This window comes from Durio zibethinus, chromosome 15, assembly GCF_047325235.1.
Source record: "Durio zibethinus cultivar Kanyao isolate XHJ-2024 chromosome 15, ASM4732523v1, whole genome shotgun sequence".
Lineage (NCBI taxonomy): Eukaryota > Viridiplantae > Streptophyta > Magnoliopsida > Malvales > Malvaceae > Durio > Durio zibethinus.
The window spans coordinates 4296188-4315641 of record NC_143176.1 but is presented as its reverse complement, the minus strand read 5'-3'; the positions used below and the strand labels follow the sequence as shown (position 1 = coordinate 4315641).

At 33.7% G+C, this 19454-nt stretch overlaps 2 pseudogenes across 1 annotated transcript; one reads left to right on the top strand and one right to left on the bottom strand.

Annotated features, from left to right (window-relative positions):
* Window positions 1–10125: 10125 nt before the first annotated feature.
* Window positions 10126–12818, bottom strand: LOC149514550 (uncharacterized; annotated as a pseudogene).
* Window positions 12819–15346: 2528 nt separating this feature from the next.
* Window positions 15347–19243, top strand: LOC111301921 (uncharacterized; annotated as a pseudogene). Its single transcript, XR_016328073.1, has 3 exons — window positions 15347–15477; window positions 16740–17279; window positions 18865–19243. The product of XR_016328073.1 is annotated as an uncharacterized LOC111301921 (transcript).
* Window positions 19244–19454: the final 211 nt, after the last annotated feature.

The following is a 19454-nucleotide window of genomic DNA, read 5'->3' as shown; positions in this document are numbered from 1 at the left end:
CTTTCTAATGAAACAAACGAGAGTCGAATTCGAGTTCTCTATGAAGAGTTATCCAATTTTTACCTAAGGAGGTGCAGGCTGCCTAGTAGCAGCAGTAAGGGGGAATTACGAAATTTCCCTAAATTTTTATACAAGGATTTACAGTTTAAGCCATAAATGTTTGGAAAGCTTATCGAGTCTACTTTCCAATGAAATAAGCGAAATTGAATTTGGAGTTACCTATGAATAAATGCGTAATTTTTATGAAAAGGTATACAGGCTGTCTGGCAGCAGCATATGACGTGGATTTCAAAATTTGTTCTAATTAATCCACAATGAATCACGAGATGAGCCATATATGGTTAGAAAGCTTGTCAAGTCTAGTTTCTAACGCATTAATAAGATTTTAATTCCGAATTGGATATCTTGAGTTATGGTCATTTTAGTGAAAATAATGCAGACTGCCAGAATTAATTACTCGAGTTATTACTTGTTTAACTTAATTGTTTTGGTATAAGTGGCCTCAAATGGGTTGATTAATTATTGTTATATTGGAATTATCTTGAATAGGCCACTAAATTTTGAGGGAGAAAAATTAGGTGGTGGAATCAGAAGAAGGTAAGTAGAATCTCACACGCTTTGCTTGTTTTCAAATCTATGTATATATATATGTTTCTAAATGAAAGAATGTTTTATTTCTTTATTTTTGATATATGAAAATAGGATCAAGCATATGATTATTTTGTTTTCTCTATATAATGATGGATCATGCTTATGAATGAAATGAGAAAATGATTTATGTTTAAAGAATGATTTTATGATGGCTACGTTTTTACATCCCTGGGAAATGGGATCATCGACACCAAAACTTAGTTCTACGACCTTGGCTAACGGGTAATAGTAGTTAGCAAAGACATGATCATACGACCCTGGCTAATGGATAATAGTAGTTAGCATAAGCACTAGCTAACGGGTTATAATAGTTAGCAATGATCATGAGAATGAAATTGTCGATACGGCCAATGTCACGGGTTATAGTAGTGATCGTAGCTAACGATTTGAATGATGATGATGATTTATGATGCTTTTTTTTATGATTAATCCATGATTTGGTTTGACTACGATATTTGAATGATAACATATTTTACAATGATTTATGAATTTACGAAATGTTTGACAGAACGATGATATTGAGATGTTTTGACATTTTGATTTGACGAATGTTTTGAATGATCTATATGACATGTATGAAACGATTTTTGATCCGATAAGGTGTGTGAGCCTTTACTTACTGAGCTGTGGTTTGCTCATTCCCTATTTTCTTTTCTTTTACAGATGTTATGAATGATAAGTATGATTAGCTTGAGAAAAGCTAGAAGAATTGAGCATTGGAGAACTACTTAGAAATATAGGATTTTATGAAATATTGTTTATTTTAGTTGTAATACTCGACTTTGAACCTTTGGAGACTTGTTATCTAGCTATGTTACTTAATGAGAACCTGTTATATTTGAGAGTTGTTTAATGATTATGGATTAGGCTTCGTATTGCTTTGAGGTTTTACTTCAAGGTAATATGGTCGTGTTATGCCTCGATTCGGGGCGTGACAAAATTGGTATCAGAGCGGTCACTAGTCCGCAGTTGTGAGAGTCACTAAGTGCTACACGATGGTCTGGTGTGATCTTGGTTCTGTGGATGGACTCGGCTTGACAGGGACGTCAAGCATTAAAGGTAGAAAAATTGTAACGCCCCCAATCCTACATCAAGAGGATATGTGGATAAAGAATGATATATATATAGAGACTTAATCCCAAATTTGTGAGGTGTCTTTTGTAGGATAAAACCGTGAGACCTTCGAGTCAAAGCGGATAATACCTCGCACGTTGGGTGCGGGTCTCTATCACGCCCCGAATCGAGGCATAACACGACCATATTACCTTGAAGTAAAACCCCAAAGCAATACGAAGTCTAATCCATAATCATTGAACAACTCTCAAATATAACAGGTTCTCATTAAGTAACATAGCTAGATAACAAGTCTCCAAAGGTTCAAAGTCGAGTATTACAACTAAAATAAACAATATTTCATAAAATCTTATATTTTTAAGTAGTTCTCCAATGCTCGATTCTTCTAGCTTTTCTCAAGCTAATCATACTTATCATTCATAACATCTGTAAAAAAAAAAAAAAAAGGGAATGAGCAAACCACAGCTCAGTAAGTAAAGGCTCACACACCTTACCGGATCAAACATCGTTTCATACATGTCATATAGATCATTCAAAATATTCATCAAATCATAATATCAAAACATCTCAATATCATTGTTCTGTCAAACATTTCGTAAATTCATAAATCATTGTAAAATATGTTATCATTCAAATATCGTAGTCAAACCAAATCATGGATTAATCATAAAAAAAATCATCGTAAATCATCATCATCATTCAAATCGTTAGCTATGATCACTGCTATAACCCTTGACATTGGTCGTGATCATTGCTAACTATTATAACCCGTTAGCCAGGGCTTATGCTAACTACTATTACCCGTTAGCCAAGGTCGTATGATCATGTCTTTGCTAACTACTATTACCCGTTAGCCAGGGTCGTAGAACTAAGGTCTGGTGTCGATGATCCCATTTCCCGATGATGTAAAAACGTAGCCATCGTAAAATCATTCTTTAAACATAAATCATTTTCTCATTTCATTCATAAGCATGATCCATCATTATATAGAGAAAAACAAAATAATCATATGCTTGATCCTATTTTCATATATAAAAAATAAAGAAATAAAACATTCTTTCATTTAGAAACATATATATATATATATACATAGATTCGAAAATAAACAAAGTGTGTGAGATTCTACTTACCTTCTTCTGATTCCACCACCTAATTTTTCTCCCTCAAAATTTAGTGGACTATTCAAGATAATTCCAACATAACAATAATTACTCAACCCATTTGAGGCCACTTATACCAAAACAATTAAGTTAAACAAGTAATAACTCGAGTAATTAATTCTGGCAGTCTGCACTACTTTCACTAAAATGACCATAACTCAAGATATCCAATTCGGAATTAAAATCTTATTAATGCGTTAGAAACTAGACTTGACAAGCTTTCTAACCATATATGGCTCATCTCATGATTATTTGTGGATTAATTATAACAATTTTTGAAATCCACGTCATATGCTGCTGCCAGACAGCCTGTATACCTTTTCATAAAATTTACGTATTTATTCATAGGTAACTCCAAATTCAATTTCGCTTATTTCATTGGAAAGTAGACTCGATAAGCTTTCCAAAATTTTATGGCTTAAACTGTAAATCCTTGTATAAAAATTTAGGGAAATTTCGTAATTCCCCCTTACTGCTGCTACTAGGCAGCCTGCACCTCCTTAGGTAAAAATTGGATAACTCTTCATAAAGAACTCGAATTCGACTCCCGTTTATTTCATTAGAAAGTAGATTCAACATGCTTTCCAACCATATATAGTAATCATAGTAGTATTTAACCCTTTAATACAGAATATAACCTTAATTCATCACTACAAACACATAATTCATATCAAGATTTATACGAAACAAAGATTTTCCTTTCTATTCCTATCAAATTTCTGTTTCAGCAATAAATTCACATTACCAACTTTCTCAACACTTAACTTGACTCTAATTAAAGTCTAAATCATCTACCCAAAGAGGGATAATGGAAACCCTAAAATTTTAGGGTTTCTCGATTATAATTTATACCTTAAGATTTAACCATCAATACTCCAAAAATTGAAAAAGATTATTTACTCACCTCTAACAGATAATTTTTCCTTGTAGATTTGTTCTTCCCTTCACTTGGAATCCTTCAATTGATCTTTTCTGTATAAGAAACATATGAGAAATAAGTTTCTGTTTTTATTACGACTAATCGTCGACTGAAAATTGAAAAGTTAACTCTATTAATAAAAAAAATTAGGTTATTTATCAATAAGTCCTCTGCATTTCTCATTCTTTATTAAAGAGTCCCCTCACTTATAAAAATACTTAAAATAATCTATTTTTTTTTTTAGTATTACAATCTCTCCAACTTATAAAAAGTTTCGTCCTCGAAACTTGATTTACCTTCATTTTCGAATAACTGAGGATGTCGTTTCTTCATATCATCTTCCATTTCCCAAGTTGCTTCTCTTGGTGTATGATTGCTCTATTGGACTTTTATAAAGGGAATAGTTCTATGCCTTAGGACTTGCTCTTTTCGATCAATTATTTGAATAGGTTATTCCAAGTATGTTAAATCTTCTTGAACTTCTAAAGGTTCATACTCTATCACGTGGCTTGGGTTAGAGACATACTTTCTCAACATAGACACATGAAAAATATTGTGTACACCAGATAGCTGAGGTGGTAAGGCTATCCTATATGCAACTTCTCTCACCTTATCAAGAATTTCAAATGGACCTATATAACGTGGGTTTAGTTTTACTCGTTTCCCAAACCGCATAACACCTTTTGTGGGTGACACCTTTAAAAAAATAAAATTTCCTTGTTGAAATTCTAACTCCTTTTTCTTTTTATCTACCAAACTCTTTTGATGATCTTGTGCTGCTTTAAGTCTCTCTTTGATCACCTTGATCTTTTCTACAGTCAGTTGCACCATTTCTAGCCCTAGGAGTTTTCTTTCCCCAACATCATCCCAACATAAAAGGGATCTACACTTTCTACCATACAAGGCCTCAAAAGGAGCCATCCCAATACTAGATTGGTAACTATTATTATAAGCAAACTCCGCTAAAGGTAAGTAATCATCTTAACTACCTTTTAGATCAATCACACATCCTCGAAGCATATCTTCTAAAATCTAATTTGTTCTCTCTGTTTGCCCATCAGTCTGAGGGTGAAATGTTGTACTCAATTTCAAATTTATCCCCATAGCTCGTTGTAAGCTTACCCAAAACTTAGAAATAAATCTAGAATCTCTATCTGACACAATACTCACTGAAACTTCATGCAATCGGATAATTTCACCCGTGTACAATTATGCTAGTTTATCAAGTGGAGGAATCGACTTGATAGGTAGAAAATGAGCTAATTTAGTGAGTCTATCAACAATTACCCACACTGCATTATTCTTTTTAGATGACCTAGGCAACCCCATCACGAAATCCATAGAGATGTGCTCCCACTTCCATTCCAGTATCTCCAAAGGTTGTAACAACCCTGATGGTCTTTGGTGTTCAGCCTTAACTCACTGACACACTAAACATTGAGACACAAACTGAGCTATGTCACGTTTCATATTATTCCACCAAAAACTTTTTTTCAAATCTTTATGCATCTTAGTGCTTTCAGGATGTATAGTGAATCGAGACCCATGTGCTTCCTTCAAGATCTTTCGTTTTAGATCAAGATCATTTGGTACACACAATCTATTTCTAAAACGTAATGTGCCATCCTCGTGAAGATTAAACTCTGACCGCAAACCATTCTGCACTTCTGTCTTAATTCTGTCTAACTCACTATCTTCTTTTTGTGTAAATTTTATCTTTTCGATCAAAGTTGGTTGAACCACCAAACTAGCCATAACAACACCTTTTCCCTGTATAATCACCTCGATTTACTGCGTATCAAGTTCCTCTAACAATTTTGGTTACAAAGTAAGCAAAGCAGCCATACTTTCAATGGACTTTCTACTAAGAGCATCAGCAACTACATTAGCTTTGCCCGAATGATAATTGATGGTCAAATCATAATCTTTGATTAATTTCAACCATCTTCTCTATCTCATGTTTAACTTTTTCTGTGTAAACAGATACTTTAAACTCTTATGATCCGTATAAATTGCACAAGGCTTCCCATACAAATAATGTCTCCATATTTTCAAAGCAAACACAATGGCAGCTAATTCTAAGTCATGAGTCAGATAATTCTACTCGTAGATTTTTAATTGCCTAGAAGCATAAGTAATTACCCTTTCATTCTGCATTAACACACAACCCAACCCCTTTTTGGAAGCATCACTATAAATGGTAAAACTACCAATATCAGAAGGTAAAGTAAGGATAGGTGCTGACACCAATCGTTGCTTTAGCTCTTGAAAACTCTGTTCACATTCTTTAGTCCATTCAAATTTTGCTCACTTTTGAGTTAAACGAGTCAATGGCACAACAATTTGAGAAAACCCTTCAACAAATCTTCTATAATAACCTGTCAAGCCTATAAAACTTCTTACTTCTGTCACATTTGTCAGGCGAGGCCAATTCACTACTGCCTCAATCTTTTTCGGATCAACTAAATTTCTTGATCATGTTATTTCTGAAGATGGGATCATGATCAAGAAATTTAGTAGTGAATATGTTAAAGTGACTATGAATAACATTTGCTAAACTTTACGAAGAGTTGTTTATCCCGTAAGATCTGTAATACAATCCTCAAATATTTCTCATGTTCCCCATCACTCTTAGAATAAACCAGAATGTCATCAATAAAAATAACAACAAATTGATCCAGATACTGTTTAAAAATTCTATTCATCAAGTCCATGAATGCAGCAGGTGCATTTGTTAATCCAAAAGGCATAACCAAAAATTCATAATGGACATACCTAGTTCGAAAAGCAGTCTTGGATACATCACCTGCCTTAATCTTTAACTGATGATATCCAGACCGTAAATCAATCTTTGAAAAGATTTTTGCTCCTTGTAACTAATCAAACATGTCATCAATTCGAGGAAAAGGATATTTGTTCTTCATAGTCACTTTATTTAACTCTCTATAATCAATGCATAAGTGCAGACTCTCATCTTTCTTTTTAACAAACAATACAGGAGCTCCCCAAGATGACACACTAGGACGAATAAACTTTTTCTCTAACAATTCTTGGAGTTGCACCTTTAATTCACGTAACTCAGATGAAGCCATGCGATAAGGAGACTTAGATATTGGTCCAGTTCCAGGGATAAGATTGATTTCAAATTTAATTTCTCGATTAGGAGGTAAGCCAAGCAAGTCCTCAGGAAAAACATTAGAAAAATCTCTAACAATCGAAATATCTTCTAATCATGAGCCTACATTCATTTGAATATCTTTCACATAGGCAAGGTAGCCTAGACAACCTTTCTTTAGAGATTGCATGGCACTTGAAATCGACACAATCTGACATGAAAGGCTTAAATGATGACCTTCATATATAAGTTCTGATTGTTTTAGACATTGAAACACTACTCTCTTCCTGTAACAATCAATAACTGCATGATGTATAGATAACCAATTCATCCATAAGATCACATCAAATTCTAGCATCTTTAACTATACCAAATCTACTAGTAGTTCACAACCCCTTATGTGTACAACACAATTCTTATAAACAGTATCAGCACACATAATTTTTTCCACAAGAGTAGCAACATATAAAGGCTCATTCAATTTCTCAGGTTCAATATTTAAAGATGCAAAAAATTTGACAGAAACAAAACTATGAGAGGCACCAGAATCAAATAGAACATTAGCATGGACACGATTAATAGGAACAGTACCTGTCACCACATTATCATTTGCATTAGCATCTTGGCGGGTTAAAGTGAAAACTTGAGCATTTTTCTTTTGTGGTTGTTCCATCGGTTTAGCTTTAACAGCATCATTCTTCTTGTTTAGGTAATTTCGAGCAATATGCCCATATTTTCCACATTCAAAGCAAATTTTTGCTTTCCTAAAACATGGTCCAGAATGAAATCGCTCATAAAAATCACATTTCTCGAGCTTAATACCAGATTTCATCTCTCACTTCTTACTTATGTTTCCTCTGACATTCTTTTGACGATTACTCTGACTCCCTCAAATCTCGAACGTTTCTTATCACCCCTCTCTTGCTCATATCTTTTCATATCTGACTCAATCTTCAGTGCTCGCTGTAACATATCTTTATAACTATCAATTATGTGAGAAGACAAATGAGATCGAATACTTGGCTTCAACCCATACTCGAATTGTATTGCCTTATTCTTGTCTGAGTCAATGATGCGAGTATAGAAACGTCCCAGCTCATTAAACTTGTTGGCATACTCCAGCACAGACATATCATGCTTTTACTGTAATTGCAGAAACTCATTCTCCTTCTCTACTTTCATTGATTTTAGAAAATATTGATCAAAGAAAATCTCTTTAAACTTTTTCCAAGTCAGAGGCTCATCTGAATCTTTAAATGTGAGATTTATGGTATCCCACCAGTACTCAGTATTTTCTCTTAGTTGAATGACAGCCAAGCTCAATTTCAAATCTTTAGAGATACGCATTACCTTAAAGAGTTTTTCTAACTCTTTAACCCAAGCTTCTGCAACCAAAGAATCAGAGCCGCTTTCAAACTGAGGTGGGTTGACCTTTCGAAATCGTTCATAAGTTATCTCGCATTGTTACAGATTCTCTTGTGTTTGCTGCTGTTGTTGTATCAAATTAGACACCACCTGACACACTCCAACTAAATCATCTCGCATCACCGGAGCATTAAGAGTATTTTCAATATCAATTTGCTCATCTCGAACATTGGTGGTTTCAGATTCATCCCTTCTCCTATCAGTTCTTTTTTTTCGACCCACAAGGTCTGCCAATGTCTCATTTCTACCACTCATTCTTACCTAAGTTAATACCAACAAAGAAAAAATTCATAAGCGATCAAAATAAAATAATCGAATTTTATCAGTGTAAATGCTAAGAATACTTAAGTTCTACACTATCTATAACTTAATTCTTTTCTTTTTTGGATCTTAAACCTTTGCTCTGATACCAATTTTGTAGAGAAGCACTTGTCACGGGTCGAGACTTAAGCTCCGAACCCGCGCGGCTCCGGGACCCGGGCATTCACCCTTATGAGGTATTGTCCGCTCTGATCCCCCCTGGCCTCACGATTTTATCTTACAAAAGGTGCCTCATAAGGCAGAGGTGGTGTGAACCCTTTTATACCCCAATGACCTTCTTATTATGTTCAATATGGGATTCAGGACTCTTCTTTAGGTCCGTGACATTCTCCTGCACCCAATCTCGTGACGCCCTCATCACAGAGGCTGGCCACCCTGCCTATCTCCCTCGAGGTGCTTGGCATGGATCGAACGGTTTAGGATTGGCTTTGATACCACCTGTCACGAGTCAAAACTCAAGCTCTAAACCCGTATGACTCCGGGACCCGGGCATTCACCCTTTTATATCCCAGTGACCTTTTTATTATGTTCGATGTGAGATTTAAGACTCCCCCTTAGGTCTGTGACATTTTTTCGCACCCAACCTCGTGACGCTCTCGTCACAGAGGCTGACCACCCTGCCTACCTCCCTCGAGGTGCTTGGTATAGATCGAACAGTTTAGGGCTGGCTCTGATACCACTTGTCACGGATTGAGACTTAAGCTCCGAACCCGCGTGGCTCTGAGACCCGGGCATTCATCCTTCCGGTATCTCGGATCAGCCCTTGTCACGGGTCGAGACTTAAGCTTCAAACTCGCGTGGCTCCGGGACCCGAGCATTCACCCTTTCGGCATCCCAGATCAGCCTGACCGCCACAGTTCATACCTTTGTGAGGTATTGTCCGTTCTGGCCCCTCCTGGCCTCACGATTTTATCCTACAAAAGGTGCCTCACAAGGTAGAGGTGGTGTGAACCCTTTATACCCCAGTGACCCTCCTATTATGTTCGATGTGAGATTCAAGACTCTTCCTTAGGTCCATGACATTCTCCCGCACCCAACCTCGTGACACCCTAGTCATTGAGGCTGGCCACCCTGCCTACCTCCGTCGAGGTGCTTGGCGTGGATCGAATGATTTAGGGCTGGCTCTGATACCACTTGTTACGGATCGAGACTCAAGCTCTGAACCCGTGCTACTCTAAGACCCGGGCATTCACCTTTTTATACCCCAGTGACCTTCTTATTATGTTCGATGTGGGATTCAGGACTCCCCCTTAGGTCCGTGACATTCTCTCGCACCCAATCTCGTGACGCCCTCGTCACGGAGGCTGATTACCCTGCCTACCTTTCTCGAGGTGCTTGGCATGGATCGAACGGTTTAGGGCTGGCTCTGATACCAATTTTGTCACGCTCTGAATCGAGGCATAATACGACCATATTACCTTAAAGTAAAACCTCAAAGCAATACAAAGCCTAATCCATAATCATTGAACAACTCTCAAATATAATAGGTTCTCATTAAGTAACATAGCTAGATAACAAGTCTCCAAAGGTTCAAAGTCAAGTATTACAACTAAAATAAACAATATTTCATAAAATCTTATATTTCTAAGTAGTTCTTCAATGCTCGATTCTTCTAGCTTTTCTCAAGCTAATCATACTTATCATTCATAACATCTGTAAAAGAAAAGAAAATAAAGAATGAGCAAACCACAGCTCAGTAAGTAAAGGCTCACACACATTATCGGATCAAACATCATTTCATACATGTCATATAAATCATTCAAAACATTCATCAAATCATAATATCAAAACATCTCAATATCATCGTTCTGTCAAACATTTCGTAAATTCATAAATCATTGTAAAATATGTTATCATTCAAATATCGTAGTCAAACCAAATCATGGATTAATCATAAAAAAAAAAGCATCGTAAATCATCATCATCATTCAAATCGTTAGCTACGATCACTGCTATAACCCGTGACATTGGCCGTATCGACAATTTCATTCTCATGATCATTGCTAACTATTATAACCCGTTAGTCAGGGCTTATGCTAACTACTATTACCCGTTAGCCAGAGTCGTAAGATCATATCTTTGCTAACTACTATTACCCGTTAGCTAAGATCGTAGAACTAAGTTCTGGTGTCGATGATCCCACTTCTCATGGATTTAAAAACGTGGCTATCATAAAATCATTCTTTAAACATAAATCATTTTTTTCATTTCATTCATAAGCATGATCCATCATTTATATAGAGAAACACAAAATAATCATATGCTTGATCCTATTTTCATACATTGAAAATAATGAAATAGAACATTCTTTCATTTAGAAACATATATATATACATAGATTCGAAAACAAGCAAAATGTGTGAGATTCTACTTACCTTCTTCTGATTCCACCACCTAATTTTTCTCCCTCAAAATTTAGTGGCCTATTCAAGATAACTCCAACATAATAATAATTAATCAACCCATTTGAGGCCACTTATACCAAAACAATTAAGTTAAACAAGTAATAACTCGAGTAATTAATTCTGGCAGTCTGCGTTACTTTCACTAAAATGACCATAACTCAAGATATCCAATTCGGAATTAAAATCTTATTAATGCGTTAGAAACTAGACTTGACAAGCTTTCTAACCATATATGGATCATCTCGTTATTCTTTGTGGATTAATTATAACAATTTTTGAAATCCACCTTATATGCTGCTGCCAAACAGCCTGTATACCTTTTTATAAAAATTACGTATTTATTCATAGGTAACTCCAAATTTAATTTCGCTTATTTCATTGGAAAGTAGAATCGATAAGCTTTTCAAAAATTTATGGCTTAAACTGTAAATCCTTGTATAAAAATTTAGGGAAATTTCGTAATTCCCCCTTACTGCTGCTACTAGGCAGCCTGCACCTCCTTAGGTAAAAATTGGATAACTCTTCATAGAGAACTCGAATTCGACTCCCGTTTGTTTCATTAGAAAGTAGATTCAACATGCTTTCCAACCATATATAGTAATCATAGTAGTATTTAACCCTTTAATACATAATATAACCTTAATTCATCACTACAAACACATGATTCATATCAAGATTTATACGAAACAAAGATTTTCCTTTCTATTCCTATCAAATTTTTGTTTTAGCAATAAATTCACATTACCAACTTTCTCAACACTTAACTTGACTCTAATTAAAGTCTAAATCATCTGCCCAAAGAGGATAATGGAAACCCTAAAATTTTAGGGTTTCTCGATTATAATTTACACATTAAGATTTAACCATCAATACTCCAAAAATTGAAAAAGATTATTTACTCACCTCTAACAAATAATTTCTCCTTGTAGATTTGTTCTTCCCTTCACTTGAAATCCTTCAATTGATCTTTTCTGTATAAGAAACATATGAGAAATAAGTTTCTGTTTTATTACGACTAATCGTCGACTGAAAATTGAAAAGTTAACTCTATTAATAAAAAAAATTAGGTTATTTATCAATAAGTCCTCTGCACTTCTCATTCTTTATTAAAGAGTCCATCCACTTATAAAAATACTTAAAATAATCTCTCTTTTTTTCGTGTATTACAATCTACCCAACTTATAAAAAGTTTCATCCTTGAAACTTGATTTACCTTCATTTTCGAATAACTGAGGATGTCGTTTCTTCATATCATCTTCCATTTCTCAAGTTGCTTCTCTTGGTGTATGATTGCTCTATTGGACTTTTATAAAGGGAATAGTTCTATGCCTTAGGACTTGCTCTTTTCGATCAATTATTCGAATAGGATATTCCAAGTATGTTAAATCTTCTTGAACTTCTAAAGGTTCATACTCTATCACGTGGCTTGGGTTAGAGACATACTTTCTCAACATAGACACATGAAAAACATTGTGCACACTAGATAGCTGAGGTGGTAAGGCTATCCTATATGCAACTTCTTCCACCTTATCAAGAATTTCAAATGGACCTATATAACGTGGGTTTAGCTTTCCTCGCTTCCCAAACCACATAACACCTTTTATGGGTGACACCTTTAAAAAAATAAAATCCCCTTGTTGAAATTCTAACTCCCTTCTCTTTTTATCTGCCCAACTCTTTCGATGATCTTATGCTGCTTTAAGTCTCTCCTTAATCACCTTGATCTTGTCTACAGTCAGTTGCATCATTTTTGGCCCTAGGAGTTTTGTTTCTCCAACATCATCCCAACATAAAGGGGTCTACACTTTCTACCATACAAGGCCTCAAAAGGAGCCATCCCAATACTAGATTGGTAACTATTATTATAAGCGAAACCTACACCCAACGTGTGAGGTATTATCCACTTTGATCCGAAAGTCTTACGGTTTTATCCTACAAAAGGCGCCTCACAAATTTGGGATTAAGTCTCTACATATATATATCATTTCTTATCCACACATCCTTCTGATGTGGGATTGGGAGGGTTACACAATAAAAGAAAACTTTAAATTTTAGATAAAAAGATTGAATAAATAATACTTGAAAAAAAAATTATTTATATATGTAAAATAAGAATGTGAAGTTTGGATAGCTTGAGCTCTAAGTGATAGAATTAAAATTATTATTATTGATTTGATTTGATCTGATAATCAATAATCTAATTGAAAGGTAACAAGTCAATATTTTTATATATTTTTATATAGTAAATTAAGATAATTGAACTGACGTGGATATTGAGACTTCAAATATTATTGTAATTATTGTTTTATAATAAATTCATATATTTTATTAGGTTTTTTTTAATATAACTATATTTTTAAATAATGATCATTCATGAACAGTCGAATCAAATATTCAAGTGAAATATATGTTTTATGAGTCCATTGTTTTATGACATATTTGATTAAAATGAGAATTACATTAATTATCAATTATGGGGTCAAAGCTTTCTTTTTTTTCTTTAATATGTAATTGAAACAAATAATTACTAAATTATTTTTTCACATAAGATACTGTAATTCGAAAATTAAAAAAAAAATTACAAGTATCAAAATTTGAATATCAAATTTATTAAATATCATTTTTTATGAATGATTCTATAAATTTATTTCGTTAAATCCAAATTTACAATTATTTAATTATTGAGTTTAACATTGTCTCTTCTAAAAGCTATACCCTTATCCTTTAGAAGGTAATGAATCGGGCAAGAGAGTACCTTATCAAAACTCCCCTTAAATACTATCATATGTCAGTTATTTCTGCAAAATTGCTAAGAAGAATCTACAGTCCTAAAAGATCTTTGTAGGGGTTAGGGCACAAGGGTTTAGGCCAACAGCTTGACAGCATGACCACACATTTGCATCAATCAAAAGAAACCCATGTAGATTTTTCTTCTTATCATATAAAATCAAGAAAGGGATTACATATTATTGCTCTTTTCATTTCATAAATAAACCTATGATTAAAGTCTTTTTTTAAATAGTACTAATAGAGTAGTATCATGGGGGAACCAAGAAAAGTTAGGGCTTTTTAAAAGGTTTATGATAAAAATATGAAGAGTGATCGAATGAATCAACTTTAAATATTTTACTTAAATATATATATTTTTATATTTGATTGATAAAATGAAAAACCCCAAAAGAACTTACCTTGAGTTATCACAGCTTCACTAGCACATAAATTAAAATAAAAAAATTTGTATCATAACAAATTTTATGAATATTAATAATATCCGAATTCGAAGATTTTAATTTAATAATAAATACATATATTTTTGCATTTTAAAAAATCATATTTCTATAAGCTCCGATAAGCATTTAAAGGATAGGATATATAAATGTATAGTACCCAAGCAAGACCCATATAGCCTTAAAAAAGTTTAGTGGTAAGTGATGCTATCGGCTTGGAATTAGCATCTCTAGTCTATAATTTTATGGTTATTGTTCCAAAATGGTTACAATTATAGACCCATTTACAATGGTTTGGGCTTGGAATCCACAGCCTTAAATCCAAATTTTGAATGGACTTCGGCTCAAATAGTTCAATATAAGCCCATTTCGCAACACTATAGGCTTATTAATCAAAGCCCAAAACAAAATCTCACCTAATTAGGCCAATTTAATGTTTTGATCGTGAAAAAAAAAATTTAAGAACTCTAACGGTTGAGATTTGATTTTGTTTTTTTAGATATTATATAATATTATAAAATTTTAAATTTTAATTTTAATTTATATTAAATTTATATTTGATTTAAATTAAATTAAATTAAATTTTATTGACTCTATTCCATTTAGTTTATTAGATTTAATTTTTATATATTATTTTAATATAAATTTAATATATTTTTATAAATTTTAGTATAAAAGTATTATTTTTTATAAATATCTAAAAAATATATAATTAAAATATATATAATTTAATTGGATTTGATTTTTTTATTTTTTTATTTTTTATTCGAATTTAATATATAAATTTAATATTTTAATATAATTTAAATCAAATAAAAAAATAAATTCAAACCGAACTAAACATTATTATTTTAAATTAAGTTTTGGATTTTTTTATTTTTTTATTTCGCCATTAATAGAATAGGTACAAAGGCAGGAAAAGGGAAAACACTCTTTTCAGTTTCAGCCATGGATCTTCTCTGCAAAGCCTATTCCAACACTACAGACAATGAACCCGAACCTGAACCCAAAGCCAATCGCGTAAACCCGAATACCCATTTCCCACGGTGGACTTCAGAAGAGAAAAGAAGCTCTGGTTCCAGGAAGATACATATATAAGAGAGTGAGCATTTTCGTTTGGTTTCCCGAACCGATGAACCGAACCCGAATCACCATGATCCCCATTTCATCACTTAGCCAGGTAAAAAGAGGGAATGAGTAGTCTTGTAACTGATGAAATAATTGGTATTTACACTTAGAAGCTCAATTTAATTTGTTTTTTCAAATTGAGTGCAGAAATTTTTGATTGAATTTGGTGATGACTATTTGAACAAGCTCAAAGAGAAAGTCTATGTGACAAGAAAAAGTTAGAATTTTTCATGCAAAGTTGGTTGTCATTACTACCTTTTTGGAAAGGAGGCTAAGGTTCAATTTTGACTGTAATTCGATGATCTTATTCAAAGATTAGTGCTTTTATTTTGACTGTTGTCTACGTCGTGTGCCCATTATATTTTTTATGGATTTTATATTGAGTTTTTTTGTTTTGTTTTGGCATTAATATGATAATATCTTACTAATCTATTCTATGGCTTAATTTAGAATTGCTTGCATTTTTTTTTTTTTATTTACACAATTAAAAGATTGGGACTTCAAACAGGGTCAGGGAAGTGTAATGCAAATTGATATGAGTCTTTGAATGATAGAAAGAAAATGTTAACAAGGTTTGTTCTGGTGATTGTCACCTCTCATATGGATGGTCTAGTCAAATCAGAGAGAGAGAGAGCTTCATTTAATTTAGATATTTGTATATCTGTATCTTTGATTGTATTTGGTGTCTAATCGAAGGACAATAACAAAATTTGATGTAATCCCACGAATTATTGAAAGAAGTATTCAATGAAGTCCAACATCATTTAGGAAAAAAAAAAACATTGGATATTCCTATATACATCAATAACAGTAAGGCTTATCTACGTTGTCTTACTTAGAAGCTGTTCACCTGTGTCTAGATTAACTTTTACTATAATCATAGAAATTTATCTCTTTGCCAGCTGATACAGTAATTCTTGTTCTCAGTTCTGGGAAACATTTCAGATTTGGATCTACTGCATAATGTTCTTTCATCAATGTGGCATAAACAAAAAAGGGCTGTACACAACTAAGTCAAATTCCTGAAAAGTTTTGACCCAAAAAAATAAAATTCCTGAAAAGCTTTCCGTAGTTCTGCATGGCCATGCAAAAACTGTTAATGCTATTTACAGGTCACCAACTTATTATGCTCTTATTTTTTTTGAAAACTGTTGACTTTGTATTTTTATCTCTTCGGTTGTAAGGATGTTGTTTGAGTGCATTTTTTTATTGGTCCAAACTTGTGAGTGCCACTTTAACTGTTTAAGCTCAGTTTTCAGTTCATACATCATTCTTTTTTATGTTCCACTGGCCTTATTGATCCGTTCTTTTTAGATACTTTACAGTTCATCTACTTGCTTCTACTGAGATGGACCAAACAATCTGCATATGGAATGTATGGAGCAGAGATCAGAGGAAAGCTGTGTGTTTAGCTTTCACAATGCAGCTGCGAAAGATGTTAAGTGGTCACAGCAGGGGCTATTTGTGCTTTCTTGTGGATATTACTGTTCATGATGTTAAGTGGTCACAGCAGGGGTTATTTGTGCGTTCTTGTGGATATGACTGTTCATCAAGTTGATTGATGTTGAAAGCGCAGAATTTTAAAGATGATCAGGTTGTTGGAGTTATTAATTTCCATCCAGAAAACTCAAACCTATTCCTTTCTGGGGGATCAAAGGGCAGACTCAGATTGTGGGATGTTAGAACTGGCAAGGTGCGCATGAATACATTCGTGGTCAGGGTCCGATTCTTGATGTTGAATTCACCATTGATGGGAAGCAATTTGCGTCTTCAAGTGATGTTTATGGGGGTAATGTCAGTGAAAATTCTATTATCGTTTGGGACATCTGAAGACAGGTTCTGACGTCTAATCAGGTTAGGACACCTTTCAACATCTTTTAGTCTCCATCACTGAGATTTTTATGGCAGAGCTATTTCCACCTCATATTGCTTCCTCTTACTCTCATTTACAGCTTTTTTTTTTTTTTTGTTGCAGAAAATTAGCATATGGCTACTCTCTAACCTAAATATATTGCCTTTTGCTATACTGAATTTATAGTATAGCCTCCTATTATGGTGGTTAACAAATCACAAACCAAAATGTGTAGATAGTTTAAAATGGATTTCAAATCAGTTTTATTTTCATGGAAATTGAAACTCAGTTCTTCCATAGTAACTCTGTTTTATCTCACAAATGATTTTGTTTTTGTTTTAACTAGAACTCTATGTGGTACGTAGGTAGAATCATGGCTTAAGTCTCTACTAACATTTAATTAACACACTTATGTTATTGAACCTTAATAATCTGTAAGTACAAAATTTTCAACAATCTTTTAAAAAGAAGTAGCAACAATTGAGGATGCATGCTTATCTATTACTGCGTGGTCTAGTTCTTGGATCATACTATTTCAGGAATTGTCATTTCAGTATTATATGTTATTCCTTTATTCCATTCCCTTTCCTTCATACATCAAACTGCCTTGTTTCTATTTCTGACCAATGATTTAAGGAGAAGGATGAAAGCATCTGTTGACTCAGTCAGGGGGTTCGGGGGCTAATAGCCCTTATATCTTCTGTGCTTAGCCCTAACCTATATAGCACTTCTAGTTTAGCTTTATGGGTCATAACTGCTTTGATTAGAACATTTGTGTCAATAGTTTCTCAGCAAAAATCACAAAAGTCTCATGAATTAAAAGAAAGAATTCTACTTTAGCAAGAGTTATCCTTAAACTATTGAACAGAGATCCAGAGCCGCTGCATAGAAAACCTATGCATAAACTTTAAATTAGTGCCTGTGCAAAACTTGACAAATGAACCATTGGTTTGTTTGTTGACTTGGCATTTACTTTGCTTTTCAAGTTGACAGTTCTTAGGAGAGCTGTTTGAATACTGCCTCTTGAGTTATATCAACTTAAGTCGGGTCTAATTAGTTGCATGACTTTGGAATTTGTCAAGTCCTGTCATTAAAAACACACATGCCTTCTCAAATCATTGCTTTTTTGTATGGATGAGAAAAGATGCATAATCACTCGGCCATGTCAAAATACTATACCCCTTGTGTAAGATTTGATGTTCTGTTGGACTAAAGTCATATTCTTCAATTTCTCGTCATTTCTATTGACCTTTCAAATATAAAAGGAGATGCATGAATATCCATGGCCCTTTGATATAGATCTGTCCCAATTATATCCTTTTCATTTGGCCTTTTGACATGGATGTTGCAATTCATAACAAGCATGATAAGATATATGGACAAAGTTTTAACATATGATATGGATTAGACAATACACCTAGATGCTATTGTCTTGTCTTAGTGACAATGGTAATGGTAGTGAACTTTTAGAATATAAATGAGTAGACTTGTTGTATGTAGAACATTAATGAATACATATAAGGTGACAACTTTGCTTATTGTTCTTGTCTATCTTGTTGGGTAGTGCTCATGTTTTCTCTGTTTCAGGTTTATAAAGAAGCTTACACTTGTCCTTGTGTTAGATACCACCCATTTGATCCCATGTTTGTGGCCCAATCAAATGGAAATTATATTGCCGTTTTCTCTTCAATTCCCCCCCTTCAAGCTAGACAAGTTTAAAAGTTATGAAACCCATGGAGTGTCAGGATTTCCAATCAAGTGCAATTTCAGCTTGGAAGGGAAGAAGCCTGTCCCTGATTCCCCATATGATTCAGTATACTTCAATAACTCTCAATCTTCATGCTTGTCAGGATTTGAATTCTGATTATTAAAATTAAGAGTCCAATATTTTACCAAGGCTAAACTTTCTATAAACTAAAGTGTCTTTCAATAAAAGGAAAGAGTACTATTACTGCTTGAACATTAGTTGTTTAGTACAGCTCAATTTTCATTCCTTCAAGGTTTTCTTTTTTTTTTTTTTGGTATTAGAAAAATAAATAAGCATTTGCAAAATGGGTCCAATGTAAAGCTTCCAAGTTCTCCTAATATCCTTCAACACCACCTTACAGAAAGTCAGAAACACAAACCATAAGTCAAAAAGGAAAATAAAAAAAAAAATTTAATGAAAAAATCCTGGC